This window comes from Schistocerca serialis, chromosome 4, assembly GCF_023864345.2.
Source record: "Schistocerca serialis cubense isolate TAMUIC-IGC-003099 chromosome 4, iqSchSeri2.2, whole genome shotgun sequence".
Lineage (NCBI taxonomy): Eukaryota > Metazoa > Arthropoda > Insecta > Orthoptera > Acrididae > Schistocerca > Schistocerca serialis.
The window spans coordinates 219,691,039-219,714,442 of NC_064641.1; the positions used below are offsets into that span (position 1 = coordinate 219,691,039).

General features: G+C 41.1%; 1 protein-coding gene across 1 annotated transcript in view; it reads left to right on the forward strand.

Annotated features, from left to right (window-relative positions):
- LOC126474042 (sodium-coupled monocarboxylate transporter 1) overlaps positions 1-23,404 on the forward strand; it is a 320,142-nt gene that overhangs the window by 232,740 nt on the left and 63,998 nt on the right. Inside the window, exon 3 of the mRNA XM_050101454.1 lies at positions 1,585-1,615. The gene's annotated coding sequence lies outside the window, so the exon portion shown is untranslated. The remainder of the gene's footprint in view (positions 1-1,584; positions 1,616-23,404) is intronic.

The following is a 23,404-nucleotide window of genomic DNA, read 5'->3' on the forward strand; positions in this document are numbered from 1 at the left end:
AATTAGGATGTCTGAACATGAGAGAAACCAGAAATCAAAAAAGTCGGATTCAACCTTTTCCCAACATATTTTAATATACGATCATCGATACGATGTAAATTATGAAATTTTACGTTCTGTTAAGAAAAACAAATAGATGACATTACTGGAAATCAATAAACATATGACACGGAATGAAAGATCACTATTAAATGACAAAAGTCATTATCCTTTTTTTCCTCTATTAAATTAAGTTTGTTATATATTGTTAGATTTCAATAGTAAATTCAACTTTATTTTTCATCTGCTGGTATATGTAAATCCACCTAAGAACGTAATTTCTCGTTTTCAGTTAAATGTTGCTGTTTGTGCGTACCATTAAAATGTAGTACTCTCCTTTGTAAACGCTACGTGACATATCTAGATCTTTTGTATCTTCTGCAAAAATAAAATCTGTGCATGTCGCACATAATTTTGTAGAACATAAATGTTTCCTACTTATTATTAACTTTAATTTTATGGCCTAACGCATTGTGAATCCCACAGTAACGTAATAGTTTCAATAACTCGGTCTTGCACATGTTATTTATACCTGATACCATCTGTAACATTCTAGTAAAGGATCGTCAATGCTGATCACTTATAAACATTGTACGCTATAGGCCTACATCAGAGTTTGTGCTTTATTATACTAAGTCGGTAGGCAGAAAAAGGAAACAGTATTTATATCTACACTGTGTTTTCCTTCGTGATAGAAAGCTACCGTGGATGTAGACATTATAGTATAAGACTAGGTCTGAAATTAGGAGAGGAAATCTTTACTAGGAAGATAATTCCTGTTAGACTTTAGTCTCACTAAGTTTTTCTCACGGTAGCCCGTGGTGTTTACTGTGGAAGAAAATATATTTGTCGGTGTACCCGTAATAAAGTAAAGTGAAGAACGCCGTGTCGTACCGTAGGTCCTGAGCGTCTCTTTTCGATTTTCTTTTAGATTAGTATTTTGAGATATTTCTACGCACACGTAATTTCTGATGTGCTTTCCTGTTACAGTAGTAGCTCCGTGCTACCTCGGAGATTGACGGAAAGCAACGTGTATCGGTGCTTAGTTACTATGTTCTATAAGTTGTGGCAGAAGGAAATGTGTTTTTGAAGTGCCGTAACGTCCTAATCGAGAGTCAGTCTAATTGTAGGCACATACGACGGTGAAATTGATCGCATGAGTTTGGCAAACTGCCGTAGAATAAGACAACAACTCGTTTCTCTGCAGTGCTTTATAGTTTATATCCAATGTCACATTGTACTAAGTGTTGGTTGTTTTTGTACACTTCATGACGCTTTGTTTAGAGTAACCATACTGCTCTCTACCTAAGAGAAAAACTAAGAGACTACGTAGTCGTATTGGCTGCCAGCAGACAGCAGACAGCTGAGTCAGCCTGGCCTTTGGACGCTCAATAATCCCTTTTCGGATGTGTGCCAAATATTTCGCTGTAGAAATAGACGAGTTAGCTGATCTGGTAACAGATTTTTGATGACCTTACAGTTAAGCAGTAGATAATTTTCATAAGTGTGTACTTACCTACTTAAACATTTTCTCTTGTATTTCAGATATTCTTCGGACGCTTCGGATTAGTGAAAGGTGAGTAGTTCTTTTGTTTATTAAATATAACTTATATCTTAATAGCTCCAGGGAGGTAATAGCTAAATACAATTAATATTGACCTCCCAGAAACTCACTTTCAGGTGCTCATCCTCACCAATATGTATCCATACGGAAAGCAGTTCACATAGTTTATTCGTGGTCCCTCTTGGCTAAATGTCTCTACCCACTTTGTGATCTTACCTCTGGTGACCTCATGGACCCTACAAAGAATGTACCTCAGTAATGGCCAAATCTACATACATGCTACGCGCGCCACCGCACGATGCGTGGGGGGGGGGGGGGGGGGGGGGGGCTACCCTGCGCGGCGAGAACACTGGGATTTGTAGCAAGAACCTTCAGGACGAGTATGTAAATGAGAGATAGAGAAGATCCAGTGAAGAGCTGCGCGTTTCGTCACGGAGTCGTTTATCCAGCGTGAGAGCCTTACCGAGATGCTCGACATACTCCATTGGCAGACGTTACGAGAGAGGCGTCGTACATCACGGAGAGGTTTACTGCTTAAATTTCGAAAGAATACTTCCTGGGAAGAGTTGGACAACATATTACTTCCTCCAACATACATCTCGCGTAATGACCACGACGAGAAAATTCGAGAAATTAAAAAATTTGAAATTTGTGGTACGTTCCTATGGGACCAAACTGCTGATGTCTTCGTCGCTAGGCTGACAAACTATTTAATCTTATTTTAACTTACGCTAGGGACAACACACATACCCATGCCCGAGGAAGGACTCGATCCTCCGACGGGGGACCGCGTGAACCATGGCAAGGCACCCCTAGACCGTGTGGCTACCGTCGCGGCGAGAATTTAGACACATAACGTGAGTGTAGACCTCTAATGCCACATACCTCCACAAACCTACCAACTGTCGGATTCCTGATACTCATAATCAGTGATGTATTTCGTTCCAAAGATGGACAAACAAGCTTTTAAGCAAGTGGCCATAATGTTTTGGTTCATCAGTGTATGCTCGCGCTTGCCTTTCAACATCGCAGGTAGTGTCACTTGACATACCAAACCAACTAATTCGGTGGTGTGGCTAGGACAGGCTAAGGACGCTGCAGTTCTACGTAGCACGTGGTCTTACCTCGCAGTGCAAGCGAGGAAGGGATCGCGAAAGATGACTTCCCGAACGGACGTGGCGGCTTGCTGTTAATGTCATTAAATTTTTTGATGACGAGAAGGAAAAAAGAATGGAAATGCTGACGGCAAAACTGACAGAACTGAGTAAACCGATGGTCTGTAAATTAGGGCGGGAGATGCACATTATTGAGTGGACTGGGATTCAGGTATCTTTCCCAGAGAAAAAGAAATAAAGTACACACAGTGCATACCCGTTGACGATATGAATAAACGTATTATTGTCTAATAACTTCCGCGGTGTTGTGAACAATACAACTGAACACCAACATTGCAAAAATTCGATAGCTTTTATCTCGCACAAATTGCCTTCGCGGCTGCTTTGAGAAAGTTTTTAATCTAGGATTTGTTTTTAAAAGGTGCAGAATAAATGAGGTTCCTCCGAGGAGAGGGTATAGTTTCGAGAAATTAGCACTACATTACATTTTTACGAAAGAAAGAAGAACCAAAAACGAAACGGACAGTGGTTTATTCAGATGAAACATTTATACACATCACTCTGAGAATAAATGTTGTCACTGTGATAATGTGCGAAAAGTATTGTCAGACACAAGTACCCTTCAGTGTATGTACAAGTCGACAGTGGAAAGTCATAGGGGACTACAATGGAAGCGAATTATCAAAACAACTGTTTTCTGTGATGAGACTTACTGACAGATCCCTTATTAGATAAATATATTGCCCGTGAAATCCAAAGTTCCGGCAGACAGTTCTAATTTGTCTGGAAATTTAGAAACGACTTGCACTCCGCTCTAGAGTGAAAAATTCATTCTCGAACCAACGCCTACGCAATGAAAAAGCCTTTTATTCGCAATATCCTTTCTTCCAGCAGTGTTAGTCTCGAAAAATGTGGGAAGAGCTTCTGCGAACTTTGGGAAGCAGGAAGGGAGTACTGGTAGAACTGGAGCTATGAAGGCGGATCGTGACTCGTGCCTGGATAGCTCAGGCGGTAACAGCACTGCGCGGGGAAGACAAGGTTCCGGGTTCGACTGCTGGTCTGAGACGGAGTTTTAATCTGTCACCAAGTAAGAGATTCAGTCTGGATTATGTGCTGCTCGTCGGTTCTAATGTAAACAACCTCCACTTGGGAATTCCTCTACAAACTTCTGAACGGTACCTTGTCGACAAGCAGGACACACCATGCATTTTTCTATGCATTCTTATCGCGTCATCGTCGCGTATCAATGTGAACTACAACTCAAGCGTCCGGGTGACCATGTAGGGAAAGGCCAGTCTGTGTGTGCCCCGGGACGCGTGGTGTGCACAGATGCACGTATTGGGCGCAGGCTATTTGCCCAGCCCAGTCGCCTTTTCCTTAAATACCGGGTGATCAAAAAGTCAGTATAAATTTGAAAACTGAATAAATCACGGAATAATGTAGGTAGAGAGGTACAAATTGACACACATGCTTGAAATGACATGGGGTTTTATTAGAACCAAAAAAAATACAAACGTTCAAAAAATGTCCGACAGATGGCGCTTCATCTGATCGGAATAGCAATAATTAACATAACAAAGTAAGACAAAGCAAAGATGATGTTCTGTACAGGAAATACTCAATATGTCCACCATCATTCCTCAACAATAGCTGTACTCGAGGAATAGTGTTGTGAACAGCACAGTAAAGCATGTCCGGAGTTATGGTGAGGCATTAGCGTCGGATGTTGTCTTTCAGCATCCCTAGAGATGTCGGTCGATCACGATACACTTGCGACTTCAGGTAACCCCAAAGCCAATAATCGCACGGACTGAGGTCTGGGGACCTGGGAGGCCAAGCATGACGAAAGTGGCGGTTGAGCACACGATCATCACCAAACGACGCGCGCAAGAGACCTTTCACGCGTCTAGCAATACTTTGTTTTTTATTTTGGTTCTAATAAAACCCCATTTCATTGCAAGCATGTGTGTCAATTTTTACCTCAATATCTACATTATTCCGTGGTTTATTAAGTTTTCAAATTTATGCTTACTTTTTGATCACCCGGTACTTTACGATGTCGCTTTTTCCTTAAATGCTTTACGATGTCCTCCTGGTGTTGGTACAGCGCGTCGTCGTCCCAGATCCTGTAGGAGTCTTCCTCTTACGGGTCCTAGCATCCTTCTGCTTCCTCTTCCTAAGCTTCAGTTCCATGAGCGGACCCTTCTTCGTCATTACAAGGCTCTCGGAACGGAATGTTTTACTGCGATTTATAGTGTCGGAGTCTGAGGCTCTTACAGAAGCACTTTGATGAGTAAATATTTCTGCTGCAGTGGTGAGACCTTTGGTGCACATTTTGCTGATAATTTCCTAATGGTCGGCTTCTAGTGGTATTTTGTGTGTGTGTGTGTGTGTGTGTGTGTGTGTGTGTGTGTGTGTGTGTGCGCGCGCGCCGGGGGAGGGGGGGGGGGGGGCTGGCTTTCTTGATGTTGGTCCTGAACTTAGTTCTCTGTATGTTGATCTTCAAGTCACTCTACTGTAAAGGCTCTGCAGGTTGTAAGTAGTCAGTAGTCTCCCCTATAATGTTCGCTATTTACTGCATTTATACAAGATTCTACATATCACATTTCAAAATCCACCGCATTATTTATGCGTTATTCGCCACAGCGTGAGTTACACTTAAAACGCGTAGAGTTTCGTATTACTTGTTTCATATCACTTCTGGGAAATAATCGTCCGATCTTTTTCTGTTTCTCAATCAGCTTTTCACTGTCGACGGTTATAACTGTCAGTACAGTCAAAACATTGCCATCGTCAAACGAATGTTGTCCTCCTCATTCTGCTACCCGATTAAAAGTATTTCATTGCCTCGGTACACTGGCCAGTGTACACCAAATGATTTCTTAGGTCATAACTGGAGTTGTAACTCCCTTTCCCAGTATTTCTCATTGGGTCCATATGTCACTCTAATCCTTAAGTGCGTCGTAGAGTAGTACTATTTTAAAAGCACTTACCAGTTCCATATTTTCAGGATATTTCACTTCTTGTCAATAAGCGAAATGAAATAAAAGCTACGGTGGACAAAATAGTTCATCTCATAGCTGCAACAAGTACATCTTGGGAACTTGTTCTGTGTCACTGCAAGGACGTAGCCAGGATTTTGTCAAAGGGGAGGAAGGGGGATCTGATTTGTTAAAGAGGACCATAAAAAGGCTGACGTTTTTCATTCTGTTCTGAAAACACATTTATTTATTTATTTATTTATTGTATGTACATAATTTGCTTTTGGAAAACCTTCATACAAATAATTTTTCGTTTATAAAATTGAGCAAGAAAAGCTTGTCTTAAAAAGCGTAACATGTAATAAGAAATACCCAAATGTGCAATAAAATGTTTCTTTCGTAAAGTGAGGAACAACCGCCTTCAGTCACAAACGTGGTTTTACTTCAATGTGCAATGCATGGGGACTCGTCCTGAAGTGCTTTAACACTGTACATCAATTTTTTTTCCATCTAAGATTTAGGTTGATTCTGATCCTTGTAGGATTACAATGGTATATTAGAAACTGGAAAATTGTGAATATAAGTTTACAAAACTAAGACAAATCGAAAGATAACTTACGTTTCCCGTAGTGGATACATGGTTTTGAAGCATAGTATCGGTAAACATATTTATGTGCATATCTACACATTATAGAAACGTGTATAAATGCACATAAATGTGCTTACTCTTCTTCTTCTCCTCCTTGGTTGGCTCTACAGTTCTTGAAGAACCTTGGCCTCCCATATCACCTGCCTCCATTCTTCTCAGTCCACCGCCTTCCTTCTCCAGTTTCTTATTCCCATCGACGTTAGATCTTCTTCCATATCGTGCAGCTACCTTTTCCTGGGTCTACCTCTTCTCCATCTCCCGTCAGGTTTTCCCATGAAAACTGTCTTGACACTCCGAGTTTCTGGCATTCTCTGTACATGTCCTGCCCATCTTATTCTTCCCTGCTCAATTTTAACAACAATATCCATATTCCTCTCTCACTGTTCCAAAAATTCTTCTCAGCATCTTTCTTTCCCATCTCAATAACCAGTTCTCCTCCTTTAACGTCAATACCCAGCCTTCTGATCCATATATTTCTATAGGTCTTAATATGGTCGTGTATATTTTGATTTTTATATACCTACTAACATTCATGGAATTAAATACATCCAGCAAAGGCAAAATAGCAATGATGTCCACTCGTTATCCTTTCTTGAATTTCTACTGCTACTTTGGGCTCCCCCATCATCATATAGTTTGTTTTGTTTACTTCTAAACCTACTTCTCTTGCTGCTTCCTCTAACGTATCGTAGTTCCCCTTTAGTGCCCTTACATTCCTTGCCATTAATGCTGCCACTTAAACTTGCCGATTAAGTATTGTTCCTCCTGGATTTATCGGCATTTGCCGCATCATCTTTTATAAAACTAAATTAAATAACATTGTAGAGATCACATCTCCCTGTCGTAGCCCCCTCCGTACACGAAATTCACCAGGCAGTTCTTGCTCTATTCTTACTTTACACACTGTGGCTTTCATTGTCATTTCTGTTAAATTGACCAATTTTAATGGGATTCTAAATTATTTCATGATCTGTATAATTTTCATCCTGTGTAGGATGTCGTACGCTTGCTTAAAATCAATGTACAACTGATGTTGTTGGTTGTCATACTCATAAAACTTCTCTAGCACTTGTATTAATAAAAATATCTGATCCATCGTGGATCTGTTCCTCCTAAATCTAGCCTGATAGTCCCCCAATATCCCTTCTATCGTCCCTTCAAGTCTGGAGGCTAAAATTTTACTAAGTATGTTATATGTTACGTTCAAGAGTGTGGTTCCACGATAATTGCTACATTCTGACTTGTCGCCTTTTTATGTAACGGGCAGATAATTTCCATGTTCCAATCCTTAGGCATTACCTCCATATTTCCTTTATCAATTCCTCCACTTTCTTTGCCCCATATTTTAACAATTCGGCCTCTATGCCGTCTTCTCCTGCTGCTTTATTATTTTTTAGGCTCTTGACAGCATTCTTCACTTCCTCTAGCTCTGGTACTACTTCCTCTTCCCGATCCTCTACATCTAACTCTCATTCCAATTCTGAGTCCTGTTCCCTTTCATTCTCAATCACGGTTCCTTCTTGTTTATCCCTTCTTTCCCGTCAAGCAGTTCGGTACAATACTTATGCAACCTTTCTAGGACTTTGCTTTTGTCTCCAAATAGATTTCCGTCCTTATCCTTATAGAAAACTCCTCGAGGTTGGTAACCTTTCTCCAAATCTCTTGTTCTTTCATAGAGCCTTCTGATCTCTTTATCGTCTCCCATTTGTCCAGCTGCTCTATCCTTATCCTTTCATGCTGCCTTTTCTTTGCCCTACAAAGCTTATCCGCTCTTTTCATATTTTCTCTGTATTCTTCTGCCGCTAACCTCCTGTTCCTTTGCAAAAGTTATTTTTTCTGTGTGTCCTAATTTTGTAAACTTATATTCACAATGTACCCCTTTGTAATATACCATTGTAATCCTACCAGGACAAGAATTAACCTAAATCTGAGAAAGGAAAAAAAACTGATGTAGACTGTTAAAGCATCTGAAGATGTGTCCTCAGGGATCGAAATGCACCGTACATAGAAATAAAATTACGACTGTTACTGAAGGCGGTTGTTCTTTATTTTACGAAAGTAATACAGACACGAAGAAACACTGAGAGCTATGGATAAAATTACGTGAAATATTTCTTTATTTTGCAATATGATAACACCACTCTATTACCAAACGAATTACAATTCGAATGTATTGTATTGCCTCACTGTTAACGAAACACAGCTTGCAATATAAAGTGCACTATTGCAGAAGAGTCTTAATGTTGTGTTGAATAACTTTTAAAGTTAAAGGGTTCAAATATTTTTTGATGACAGCTATCTTTCTCCTGTAATCTTGTATTTAACTTTACGACTTATCTGAAACCAACTCAGAATTTCTTCATCACATCATAGCATCCCGAGTTCCTGAGTTCAGACTCAAATTTTATTAAAGTATCTTTCATTACATTAAAATTCTTCGGTTTTCTTACGTGACCAAGAACTTTTTTAAAATTACTATTTCAACAGTCCAGTGTAGCAAATGAATTTATTTATAAAACAAAACAGTATTCACTGATACTATGAGCTACAGTTTTGGGATCCTTACATTGATTCATGCATTAATTTCAACTTGGCGTGTAATGTATGCAGCGTCATAAATGAGTTTGTATTTATCCATGATAATACGGTTGTCAAGCCTTTTATGCTATTAAACTCCTCTACGATGTACAATACACGTTGTCGGTTATATGACTTTTATATAGAAAGACGTTAAAGTTGTGACGGTTGGACTCACTGTTCCAAGGATATTAAGAATAAAACACTTCGCAACACAATATCGTTTTTGTATAAAGCTTGAAGACATGATACAGAACTGTTCCACAAGTGAGCCATCTTTACGCACAGAAACTTAACACAAAATGACAATCCCCTAGCCGCCTTCCATTGTAAATATAGCTTTTAGTGTCAGGAGTCTTCAAAGAGATGTTCGGCTCGGCCTTCGATCCAGCTCTTTCCGTTTAAGCAGACAGGCTGCCTCTTTAAAGGACTTGGAATGTGACAGGCAAGAAAGGAATTCGGAATGAATTGGCTAAGGCCTGTAGTAAGGGACCAACTCCTGCATTTGGCTGAAATGGAAATGGGAAACCACAGGGAAGTATATGCACGATTGCCGGCAGATGGATTCGAACCAACTCGCCTCCCGAATCCAGAGACTGCACCTAACTGCACAGAGCTACCCCGATCGGTGGAAAATGTAAGAAAAAAAACTGGTTGTTGTACATTGCTTTCAAAGAAAATAAAATGCATCACAACAAAAGGTAGACTTCTTATGTTCCTTGAATTGTGCTTGTTTGTTATTTGATAGCGCATGAATGCATGCATTTTAAGGTTTAACTGTGGAGGGAATTCTTGGTTTCAGTTATTACAGTATTAAGAGCGTAAATAGATTTGGGACGAGAGTGAGGGGGGGGGGGGGGGGGGGGGAAGGATGCAGGACGCAATCGGCTCGAAACGAATTCAGGCAGCTTGCTGAAAGATCTTTTAGAAAGGAACGAACTATAAAATGTGTTGTCATCGCATACCCCTTCTGCTCTCCACAAACTCTTCTCCATTTTTTCGTATCAGAACTGATTTTCGTTACTGAGTACAGCCGTGATGATCACATTTGGGCTAATAACGACAGAATGTTCAGCAATTTTTTTTACAGATATGCAACCATCGTCATTTGGGCGATATTTTTGTTGATCAATGAGATTTTTGGGCGACACAGGCAAATCAAAGTGCATTTATATGGCATTGACTTTTGTTTAATGTTATTTGTAGTGATGTTCAGTAATCCAGCGCCTTGTGAAATACTGAAGTATTTCAACGGCTAAGTTCTACCAGTCTCCAAATAACGACTCCAGTGATAAAATTAATCTGTTGCAGATAGGTAATCAGGCTATTATAGCAATGCGTACGTGCCTTTAACTTATCACAACGCTAGTGGACGAAGCACAATCGGTTTTTCTTCTTTCTTGTTACAAAGGTATCCGTAATTAGAAACTATCAGAATAGCACACTGCACAAAAATAATAAACTGAAGCACTTACTTATCGTTTCTTCCGTCGCTTCTTGATAGAACAATTCCATATTGAGGGTTGAGTAACACTTAGGCGGTTTTTGTTCTACTGATTTTTATTTTTATGAACTAGTTTTCGGCTTATTAGGCCATCTTCAGATAACTACTGGCTATTGTTTACAAGGAGCTTGTGTTCTTACGAACCAAACATTCTGCACTAAGATACAACGCACTTACATACGATCTTATATTTTGGTATTGTCTTTGGTATTGTCAGTAGGGTCTTTTGACTTTTTGTTCTGTAAAACTGTTTTTTGACATAATAAATCACATTTTATGGTTTGTCAGTACCGTTTATGACAACAATTAGAATTATTTAGAATACACATTATTACAAATTTACAATTTTTTGGTATTCGTTGTTAACAGTTGCACTGGACATTAATTGTTGGTTGTACAACAGCGATGTTTTCTTAGGCTGTTACATTTTGTTATTAGAAAATTGTGCATTAATATATACCAAATATTACATTGTTACAGTTGAGTTACAGTTAGGAATGTAAACATGTAAGGGATATTACATTATATTGTGATGTAAATTTGCTTACTATTGGGACACTTTATTGTGTAAAGTTTAAGAGTGGTGATGTGCTCAGTTGCAGTTGGTCATTTAGGACCAGCTGGAGATTAAATAAATCAGACTCCACCTTTGCTGAACATGTGCTCAAAGGAGGACATAAATATCTAACACACACAGAAGTGCTACATATAGCCAACAAAGGCAGAAAATTCAGCCTACTAGAAGCACTTGAAATTAACAAACACTTAACCCTAAATCCCCAGCTGGTCCTAAATGACCAATTGCAACTGAGCACATCACCACTCTTAAACTTTACACAATACAGTAAACCAGCTACTAACCACAAAGTGTCCAAATAGTAAACAAATTCACATCCCAATATAATGTAATACCCCTAACAGTAAGTCAACTGTAACAATGTAATATTTGGAATATATTAATGCACAATTTTCTAATAACAAAATGTAACCGCCTAAGAAAACATCGCTGTTGTGCAACCAACAATTAATGTCCAGTGCAACTGTTCACAACAAATAACAAAAATTGTAAATTTGTAATAATGTGTATTCTAAATAATTCTAATTGTCGTCATAAATGGTACTGACAAACCATAAAATGTGATTTATTATGTTAAAGAACAGTCTTACAGAACGAAAAGTCAAAAGACCCGTCTGACCATTCCAAAGACAATACCAAAATTTAAGATCGTATGTAAGTGCGTTGTATCTCAGTCCAGAATGTTTGGTTCGTAAGAACACAAGCTCCTTGTAAACAATAGCCGGTAGTTATGTGAAGAATGGCTTAATAAGCCAAAAACTACTTCATACAAATAAAAATCAGTAGAACAAAAAACCGCCCAAGTATTATTCAACCCTCAACATGAAGCACGTACATTAAATTAAGTGAGAACTGAACTGATTAACAAAATAAAAACTGAACTCACGTAAGGTCAGCATTGTACAACATTTGGCCTTGACTAAAGAAGCGGCAGGCAAAAGCAGATGTGCCATCGATATAGCGATAATTTAAATCTGTTAAACCGATCGATAGCATCGTTGTATGTCGAAACTGCATATCCCTTTTTTGTTGTGTTACTGAATCAAAATATAAGAGGCGATCAAAAAATTTCCGTACAGTCCAGAATCGGTATGCCACTCAGGCAAAATCGCGGTGGCACGGAGACAATAATTACACCGACGAACCAGGTTGAAGATACCCGTTCGGTAAAACACCGTGTTCTGCTGCGTCAAGCACTCCGCAGATGCCCACTGCAAATCCCCATCCTACAGGGACCCTTGACCCTGGCCTCTGGCCTGTTTTAAGGGACCGAAGGCGTGGTAATTGCATGAGGAGAGATGAGGACTGCAGGGCGGATGTTCGAGTGTATTCCACCTGAATTGGCGTAACTTCTTCGTTAAAACATTTTTGATATGGTGACATGTATTACCTTGAAGCAGCAGCACCCCTTGTCGCACCATTTTCCAGCGGTCCTTTTCGACAAACATGCTGCCCCATACATAGTCTTCATTCTCCTATGAATACCTACCAGAATCTGTCCTTGAGCAGCCAAGAAAAGACTAACAGCATGTTGGTAATGTTTGGAAGCGTTTGGTAACATCGCCATAGTTCGCGTCTCCGCATTTATCTCGCGGACACAAAAAAAGATACAAATGACAGACTAATCCCTTGCTGACATGTCAGTGCTTATGTACCTGCATAGGAATCGCGCTGTATTACATATACGCTGCAGCAACGCCCTCAAACCGAAATTTTGATAGCCTCTTATGACTTCCTATTTCATTACACTGCGGTTAGGTCGTGTTTTATTTCATTTGGGGGGGGGGGGGGGGGGGAATCCGGACGTCCTGGACCTCTACGTCCCTGGCAGTACTTCTGCACTGAAGCATCTTGTCCTCTGATCTCATGAGTCTGATTAAAATCTGTTCCAGAAACATCTGAGGTAGCCACCGATAACTCAGCATGGGGTACTTCGCGTTAGTAGCCGGACACGTTAGCTGTTACTGTAGATGGCAGAGACTTCAGAAGTAAATAATGAGCATGAGAGAAGACTAATGATTACAGAAAACAATAACAAGAACAATTGTATCTCTAAAGTACAGTGAAGTATATGCACAACCTGCTGCGCTGCCTACAACAGCCATCATATTCACAGCAGAGAACTAATGGCCACAGAGAGGAAACACTGATACAATACACGTCCTGTCCTACAAAATGTTTCCGGTACGCATATGACTGCGGTTATTTTTTATCTCTGTTTACGTTTATTCTTATTTTCACTCTCTTTGTATTATTTCAACTACTGTCATTAGGGAAATATCGCTTTCACAGCTGTTCTGACATTTTGCTAGAACACACTGACGCACTTACGAAAGAATGAAGTAGCTCCACCAACACAGCTACTATCGCGAATGAACATACAGTCTCAACATCACATCAGAGACAGTAAAATCAAATGAACAAATGAAAAATTTCTTTGTACTGCGGTGTAAGTACCTGGATGAAGTTTAAGACATTAGTCAGGAATAATCAGTAAGCAAAGAAGTGGTATACGGAAGTACTAAGGAATGAAGAGATTCGGATGCACTTCTCTAAGGCTATAGATACAGCAATAATGAATAGGTCAGTAGGCAGTACAGTTGAAGAGGAATGGACATCTCTAAAAAGGGCCATCACAGAATTTGGTAACGAAAACATAGGTACAAAGAAGGTAACTGCGAAGAAACCATAGGTAACAAAAGAAATACTTCAATTGATCGATGAAAGGAGAAAGTACAAAAATATTCCGGAAAACTCAGGCACACAGAAATACAAGTCGCCGAGGAATGAAATAAATAGGAAGTGCAGGGAAGCTAAGACGAAATGGCTGCAAGAAAAATGTGAAGACAACGAAAAAGAAATGATTATCGGAAAGACAGATTCAGCATATAGGAAAGTCAAAACAACCTTCGGTGACATAAAAAAAAGGGCGATGACATTAAGAGAGCAACGTGAATTTCGGTGTTAAATGCAGAGGAGAGAGCGGATAGGTGGAAAGAATACATTGAAAGCCTCTATGAGGGGGAAGATTTGTCTGATGTGATAGAAGAAGAAACAGGAGTCGATTTAGAAGAGATAGGGGATCCAGTATTAGAATCGGAATTTAAAAGAGCTTTGGAGTACTTCAGATCAAATAAGGTAGAAGGGAAAGACAACATTCCATTAGAATTTCTAAAATTATTGGTGGAAGTGGCAACTATTCACGTTGGTGTGTAGAATGCATGAATCTGGTGACATACCATCTGACTTTCCGAACGGCAAGAGCTGACAAGTGCGAGAATTATCTCACAATCAGCATAACAGCTCATGCATCCAAGTTGCTTACAAGAATAATATACAGAAGAATGGAAAAGAAAATTGAGGATGCGCTAGATGACGATAAGTTTGGCTTTAGGAAAGGTAAAGGCACGAGAGAGGCAATTCTGACGTTGCGGTTAGTAATGAAAGCAAGATTAAAGAAAAATCAAGACACTTTCATAGGATTTGTCGACCTGGAAAAAGCGTTCGACAATGTACAATTGTGCAAGATGTTCGAAATTCTGAAAAAAGTAAGGGAGAGCTATAGGGAGATACGGGTCATATACAATACGTACAACAGCCAAGAGGGAATAATAAGAGTGGAAGACCAAGAACGAGGTGCTCGTGTTAAAAAGAGTGTAAGTCAAGGATGTAACCTTTCGCCCCTACTGTTCAATATGTACATCGAGGAAGCAATGATGGATATGAAAGAAAGGTTCGGGAGTGGAATTAAAGGTGAAGGGATATCAATGATACGATTCGCTGATGACATTGCTAGCTTGTGTGAAAGTGAAGAAGAATTACATGATCTGCTAAACGGAATGAACAGTCTAATGAGTAAAGAGTATGGATTGAGAGTAAATTGAAGAAAGACGAAGGTTATGAGAAGTAGTAGAAATGAGAACAGCGAGAAATTTAACCTCAGGATTGATGATCACGAAGTAGATGAAGTTAAGGATTTCTGCCAGCTGAGCAGTAAAATAACCAATGAAGGACGGAGCAAGGAGGACATCAAAAGCAGACTAGCAATGGCAGAAAGGGCATTCCTGGCCAAGATAAGTCTACTAATATCAAATATCGGCCTTAATTTGAGGAAGAAACTTCTGGGAACGTCTGGAGTACAGACAGCATTTGTATGGTAGTGAAACACGGACAGTGGGAAAACCGGAACAGAAGAGAATCGAAGCATTTGAGATGTGGTGCTACAGACGAATGTTGTAAATAAGGTCGACTGATAGGTAAGGAGCCGGCCGAAGTGGCCGCGCGGTTCTGGCGCTGCAGTCTGGAACCGCGAGACCGCTACGGTCGCAGGTTCGAATCCTGCCTCGGGCATGGATGTGTGTGATGTCCTTAGGTTTGTTAGGTTTAACTAGTTCTAAGTTCTAGGCGACTAATGACCTCAGCAGTTGAGTCCCATAGTGCTCAGAGCCATTTGAACCATTTGATAGGTAAGGAATGAGGTGATTCTGCGCATAATCGGAGAGGAAAGGAACATGGGGAAAACACTGATAAGGAAAAGGGACAAGATGATAGGACACCTGTTAAGACATGACAGAATGACTTCCATGGTACTAGAGGGAGCTGTAGAGGGCAAAAACTGTAGAGGAAGACAGAGACTGGAATACATGCAGTCCAGCAAATAATTGAGGACGTAGGTTGCAAGTGCTACTCTGAGATGAAGAGGTTGCATAAGAGAGGAATTCGTGGCGGATCGCATCAAACCAATCAGAAGACTGATGACCCCCCCCCCACCCCCAAAAAAAGTACCTTTATGTACCAGATAGCTTAGTCTTACGTGAAATATGATAGAGGGGCATATATAACGTATTAAACAAGCCGCGACAGACTACGGTGCTAATAAAACGCAACAACAGCGCGTGTATATGCAGTTGGTTTTATAATTTATTTCGTCATGTTTTAGACCAGAATTTTTGACTATTCAAAACCTCCCCACAGAGATATTTCTACCTTAACATAGTGTGACACGTTGAATATTGACAAACAGCATTTTATTCTGACATATCTTTACGATCTCTTCAATTTACATTTTTACGTGTAGAACGCTAGATATACAGGATGGTTATAATTAAACTTCCGCTACTTGGGCCGAAAACTGTTTACCGCATGCGTATCCAAGTTTACAGGAGTGATGTTCAGACTGTGCACTGCAGGATTTGCGCTGTTAGTAATGTTGGTGTTATGACTTACCATTACGCGCCGGTAATGGCCGGATGATGTACGGCTGGAACACAATCGTCGATGGACATTACAATTGCAGACAGTTCACGTGGTCTGGTCAAGGGGAGCAGGGCACTACTCGTGAAGCTATTTTATCAGAAACACAGCAATAGGGCTGCTACTTTTCGCCAGTATCGACGCATTAAAAAAATACGAAGAGGTCCTCTTTCCGCACCGGAGCTGAAGAGCATGATTCGGAACTTCGAATTAACTAGCGATTAAGGGAACTGCTCCTGGGATAGGCAGATGGCCAGTTCCGCTACAAATTATTCAAAAACTTACTGCCGCCACTGGACGCAACGTGCGATCTTCAAGCATTACTAGAGAGGTGTCGCGACAGCTGAACATTTCGTGGTCCACCATCACACGTAAGATGTTACGGACAGCAGTAGAGCAGTCTCTAGTGCGCTTTCAGGCTCTAGTGGATGCAGTTGGTCGGCGCACTGAGCAACGTTTCTAACCTGGGACATAAACACGGTCCGCAAGTAACAATAGTTACCATCTCGTGTGGAAATTAAAATGAATTTCTTTCAAAGGGTTTATTCGGTATTTCTCTTCCGAATTTTCTTAAAATTCCACAAAGTTTCCTCGTGAGACGTTCGCTCGTTTTTCATGAGCGCCCTCTCAAGTAGCGGAAGTTTAATTATAACCACCCTGCAGTGTTCGTGCCAACTTTCGCTACAAATATTTCAGTATTTTAAAATATATACATTTCCTAAATAATTAGGTTTTAGTTTGATTATTGAAATACCATCTATACAATTTGTCTCATGTGTTACAGAACTGTGATTGTTTCTACTTATGACCGCTACTACCATAACATCCAACTTTTGTTTCTATGTGCAACATATTGTTCCTGGATGTATGACGATAGCAATATCCGAAACGCCTAATATTGGAATAATTCAGTCAACTTGCACTCAGTAAATGACGTTTTCCTCCGCGACCTGTACGGCATTTTAAAGAGTGGACATATTTTTCAACTTGGCGGCATACCTCGTTAGTTATTCGTGTCGCAGCTATGTTACTTGCTGATACAGTCACTTACAAAAAATTAAGCTGAAGGTCACCCTATGAAGCAGCGACCATGACTTCCTTTACTGATCGTTGGGTCTTATGTCAACTCCATGGACTGGACGTTCCCGAATCATAAACATACACCGTCGTTCCGTCTTCTGCCACCATACGAAAAACAATGTCCTTATCGACTCTGAATCCTTTAACCAGCTGGAATGAGATTTGTACTCCTTTCTCTGTGGTATCAGGGGCAACTATTCGGATATCCTCCTTGCATTCTCTTTGTTATCCTAAATTTTCCGCCATCTTTTGTACGCTGTTGCCATCACTGTCAAGTTGTGCTGCAAGCTTACGGATTGTAACATGCCTGTCCGCACGAATGAACTCGTACATTCAGTAACGATTATTCGCCTCGGAAGTCGCGCCATTTGTCTTTAATGCTGGCTTTCCTTTACGTAAGCTAGTTCATCCATCCACAGACACTGCTTTCGTCAGTGGTGTGATATCAACACAGTGAGAGCATCCTTCTATTATTGTCGGACATCCTGCGCCAACGTGCTGCTCCTGTATGAATTCTATTATTACTAACAAAACACAGTCCAGTCCACGTTTTTAGTATTGGGTTTCCGCCGGTTGAAACAATCATCAGTTTGAACTATATGTGCAGTTACGGGCGATATATATCAATTTAAATATGTTCCACCCGCTTTTGCATTACGTTCAGTATGTTCATCATCCAACACGTTTTTGTTTGATGCAGATAATAGTCCACAAGTGGTTCCACTGGGATCCGCTTTGAATGGATATTCAGTAAATAATATAGGTGCCAAGCATCATTTAAAGATACGCATCGTTGTAACAAAAAAATTTGATGTTTCGAACAGACTTGTTCATTTATTAGTTTCGGAGATTTGAGAAAGATATGCTTAGAAATTTCAAACTCTTCCAATAAATTCAGTTTCTCGTCTTTTTCGGCCACGTGAAGGATTTTAAGGTTTTCTAAATTTGGGAGCCGATGGCCAGAAAATTTGATGTGCTCGGTAAAGGGGGAAAATTTTAATCACGTTTGAAACCTCGGTTACGAGCAGGAAGAATTTTATCGGTGATGTAATGACGCTGTGGCTATATGGCTATTACCTCCCGGTTCTATGGAGACTTTTAATTATGTTCGACGCCTTGGTCACGATTAGCAATAGTTTTTATAGGTAAGCTCAGGTATGGTGCAATATTTTATGAGTTGAAATTTATACCCCTCACCACCCGCTGAAAATCAAATACGGCCCTGTGCTCCATAGCCCAATCGACGTTTGTCTTCCTTCTGTTATTTTTAATTTATTGTTGTCTTTAATAACAATTTATACTTATACCAGTTTGTAACTTCCCCAGAATGTCTGACGATACCTAGAACAGGCGAAACGCGTCGCAAGTGAAGATTAAATAAATCTATCTTGTTCAACCAATAAATAAAGTGCAGAATGGGTCGCTCATGAGAATTCAGTGACTTCGGATGTGAATTAGTCACTGGATATCACACGAGTAAGAAATCCATCAGTAACATTTCAACCCTTCTAAAGCTGTCCAAGTCAACTGTTGGAGATGCAACTGTGAAGTGAAAACGCGAAGGAACAATCACAGCTATACAAGGACCAGGCAGATCTAATGTACTGACGGACAGGGACTGTTGAGTATTACGGAGTGTGGTTGTAAAGAATCGTATGAAATGAGCGGAAGGACTGTTACGAGCAGTCCAACTAATATCATAACTATGCGAAGGAGTTAAAAGAACGGGATGCAACGGTCGGGCCGCTCCTCATAAGCCTCACGACGCTTTTAATAGTGAAAAGAGCGACACGACACTAGTGGACAACTGGAAACGAGAGATGAATCATGCTATACCCTGCGACAATCTGATGGACTGGTTTGGGTTTGGCAAAAGCCTGGAGAACCATCATGTTTAGTATCAGCTTGAACTACTGAGGAGGTGGTGTTACGGTATGGGGGAGTTTCTCATGGTTAGGGTGTTTACCCATTATTGTGCTTAACAGGACGCTAATGCGGAAGGATACAAACACGTAATCTTGTGTACTGCATACAACGAAGGAACAGTTCGGAGACGATGTTTGTTTGGGTTAAAAAAAAAATAGTTCAAATGGCTCTGAGCACTATGGGACTTAACATCTGTGGTCACCAGTCCCCTAGAACTTAGAACTATTTAAACCTAACTAACCTAAGGACATCACACACATCCATGCCCGAAGCAGGATTCGAACCTGCGACCGTAGCGGTCGCGCGGTTCCGAACTGAGCGCCTAGAACCGCTAGACCACCGCGGCCGGCTGTTTGGGTTCAAATGGCTCTGAGCACTATGGGACTTAACTTCTGAGGTCATCAGTCCCCTAGAACTTAGAACTACTTAAACCTAACTAACCTAAGGACATCACACACATCCATGCCCGAGACAGGAATCGAACCTGCGACCGTAGAGGTCGCGCGGTTCCAGATTGTAGCGCCTAGAACCGCTCGGCCACCGCGGCCGGCTGTTTGGGTCAGCATGACAATTCACCGAGTGATACAGCAACATCTCTGAGGTAACATTTTGTGGACCACACCATTCCTGAAATATTTAAGATAATTCTCATTTATTATTCGGTCCCAGTTGCACATTTTAATTAGATTACATGTTCCAATCACCCAGGATCATCTTCAGACCTTGAACAAAGTAAAACTAAATATGTACCTTCTAATTTTTACAATAAATAGAAAAAAGGAATGTACTTAAATGTAGAACTTACCTAAGTAGTTGCATCAGCAACCCGTCTTTTTAGAACCACGTATCATAGCACTGAGTTTTGCAACTGCGCAGGCCGTTGTGACCGAGCGGTTCTAGGCGCCTCTGTCCGGAACCGCGCGACCGCTACGGCCGCAGGTTCGAATCCTGCCTCGGGCATGGATGTGTGTGATGTCCTTAGGTTATTTAGGTTTTAGTAGTTCTCAGTTCTAGGAGACTGATGACCTCAGATGTTAAGTCCCATAGTGCTCAGAGCCATTTGAACCATTTTGCAACTGCGTTCAATATTATAAATAGGTAAACGTAGGAGGTACGGAACAGCAGGGCAGGGGGGGAAGGGCAATTGGAGTATGGTGATTGGGAGAGAGTAAAGGGAGCTGGGAGCGGATGATGAGGATGTCATTACTTTAGCAAGATGACTATTGTTGAAATTATAGAAGATATAATTATGTAAAAAGTCTCATTAAAGTACTACACTGACGGGAAAAATGTCATAGGATGCCACCTAATGTCATGTCGGACCCCTTTTGCTGGGTGTAATGCAGCAGTTCGACGCGGCATGAACTCAACAAGTCGTATGAAGTCCCCTGCAAAAATACTAAGCCGTGTTGCTCTATAGCCGTCTATGCGAAACTGTTGCCCGTTTTACTGATGCGTGCGAGAATTTCACATAGATGCTGAAAATACTAAAATCGCTGGCGCTCGAAGATAGACGCAAATTATCCCTCGAAAGTCTACTTACAAAGTTTCAAGAACCATGTTTTCATGAGGAATCTACATGAGGAACAGAGGAATGTACTACATCTACATTTATACTCCGCAAGCCACCCCCCTCCCCCCACGTCCACCCATACTGGTGGGTCCGACCCTCTTGACATCTAGAGGTCAATTCCGCATTTCAGAGGGGAGGTTGGATCCTTTTGATCAGATACTGTACTTGTTACCAGGCACCCGCCTTACCAACAATTAATTTTATATGATCATTCCACTTAAAATCGTTCCGTACGCATACTCCCAGATATTTTACAGAAGTTACTGCTACCAGTGTTTGTTCCGTTATCATATAATCATACAATAAAGGATCCTTCTTTCTATGTATTCACAATACATTACATTCGTCTATATTAAGGGTCAGTTGCCACTCACTGCACCAAGTGCCTATCCGCTGCAGATCTTCCTGCATTTCGTTGCAATTTTCTAATGCTGTAACTTCTATGTATACTACAGCATCATCCGCGAAAAGCCGCATGGAACTTCTGACACTATCTACTAGGTCATTTATATATATTGTGAAAAGCATTGGTCCCGTAACACTCCCCTGTTGCACGCAAGAGGTTACTTTAACGTCTGTAGACGTCTCTCCATTGAGAACAACATGCTGTGTTCTGTTTGCTAAAAACTCTTCAATCCAGCCACACAGCTGGTCTGATATTACGTAGGCTCTTACTTTGTTTATCAGGCGACAGAGCGGAACTGTATCGAACGCCTTCCGGAAGTCAAGGAAAATAGCATCTACCTGGGAGCCTGTATCTAATATTTTCTGGTTCTCATGAACAAATAAAGCGAGTTGGGTCTCACACGATCGCTGTTTCCGGACTCCATGTTGATTCCTACAGAGCAGATAGTGGACGTCCAGAAATGACATGATACGCGAGCAAAGAACATTTTCTAAAGTTCTACAACAGATCGATGTCAGAGATATGGGCCTATAGTTTTGCGCATCTGCTCGACGACCCCTCTTGAAAACTGGAACTACCTGTGCTCTTTTCCAATCATTTGGAACCTTCCGTTCCTCTAGAGACTTGACCCCCTTCAAACAGCCGTGTACCGCAAGTTCTTTCGCGTACTCTATGTAGAATCGAATTGCTATCCCGTCAGGTCCGGTGGACTTTCCTCTGTTGAGTGATTTCAGTTGCTTTTCTATTCCTTGGACACTTATTTCGATGTCAGCCATTTTTTCGCTCGTGCGAGGATTTAGAGAAGGAACTGCAGTGCGGTCTTCCTCTGTGAAACAGCTTTGGAAAAAGGTGTTTAGTATTTCAGCTTTACGCGTGTCATCCTCTGTTTCAATGCCATTATCATCCCAGAGTGTCTGGATATGCTGTTTCGATCCACTTACTGATTTAACGTCAGACCAGAACGTCCTAAGATTTTCTGTCAAGTCGGTACATAGAATTTTACTTTCGAATTCACTGAACGCTTCACGCTTAGCCCTCCTTACGCTAACTTTGACATCGTTTAGCTTCTGTTTGTCTGACAGGTTTTGGCTGCGTTTAAATTCGCAGGGAAGCTCTCTTTGCTTTCACAGTAGTTTCGTAACTTCGTTGTTGAACCACAGTGGGTTTTTCCCCTTCCCTCACAGTTTTACTCGGTACGTACCTGCAACATCTTACGTACAGGAGTTTGACAAAAGAATGGAAACGCCACGAGAAATGCGTGCTTGAATATAAACGCAGATATTAGACAAGGCTGCAGGTTGCGCTGTCGAATTTGATCACGAACGACACCTGCGCAATCACCACAATACGTCGAAAGTGTCAGTCGTAGTCAGAATGGCGTCCGGTGAAGTTGTCAGTGCATCGTACTGGAGCCAAGTGGGTTCGAACATGAGCAACTTGTCTCGTATGGTGCGTGCTCCCGTAATCAAGGCAGCAGAAGTATTTAGTGTTTTAAGAGGCATCATATCAAGGATTTATACCGTATAGAGGAGAAGCGGGTGAAATAGTGTGTCGAGCGATCGTGAAGACGCTCATGAAAGAGGATTGTGATGAAAAATAAGAGGACGAAAGCTGCAATGGTCACTGCAGAACTGAACGTCTCACTCGTGAACCCTGTCGACACTAAAATAACTCCACAGTCGGGGAATTGCAGGGCGAGGAGGAATTCCAGAACCACTGATGAGTGTCTCAAATGTCCATTACACGGAAACGAGGTGCCGAAGTCATGAGACCTATAACAATGGAAGAAACTCACTTGGTCGGGTGAGTATTGTTGCACATTGTTTCCAGCTTCTAGTCGAGTTTAATCCCCAAGAGCGAAATATGGCGAGGATACGGTGATGATTTGGGCATCCATATCATGACATTGCACGGGTTCCATGGTTACCCTACAGAGCTGCATTACTGCCGAGGATTATGTGACTATTTTGGCTGATCAGTTCAGTCCTACGGTAAATGTCCTTTCCCCGACGGTGATGCTGTGTTCCGAGACTACAGGGCCCATGTTCACACAGCTCGCGTCGTCCAAGACTGTTGTGAGCACGAGGATGAATTGTAGCATCTCACCTGGCCACCAAAGTCATCAGATTTCAGTGTCTATAAGCTTTTGTGGTCTGGTTG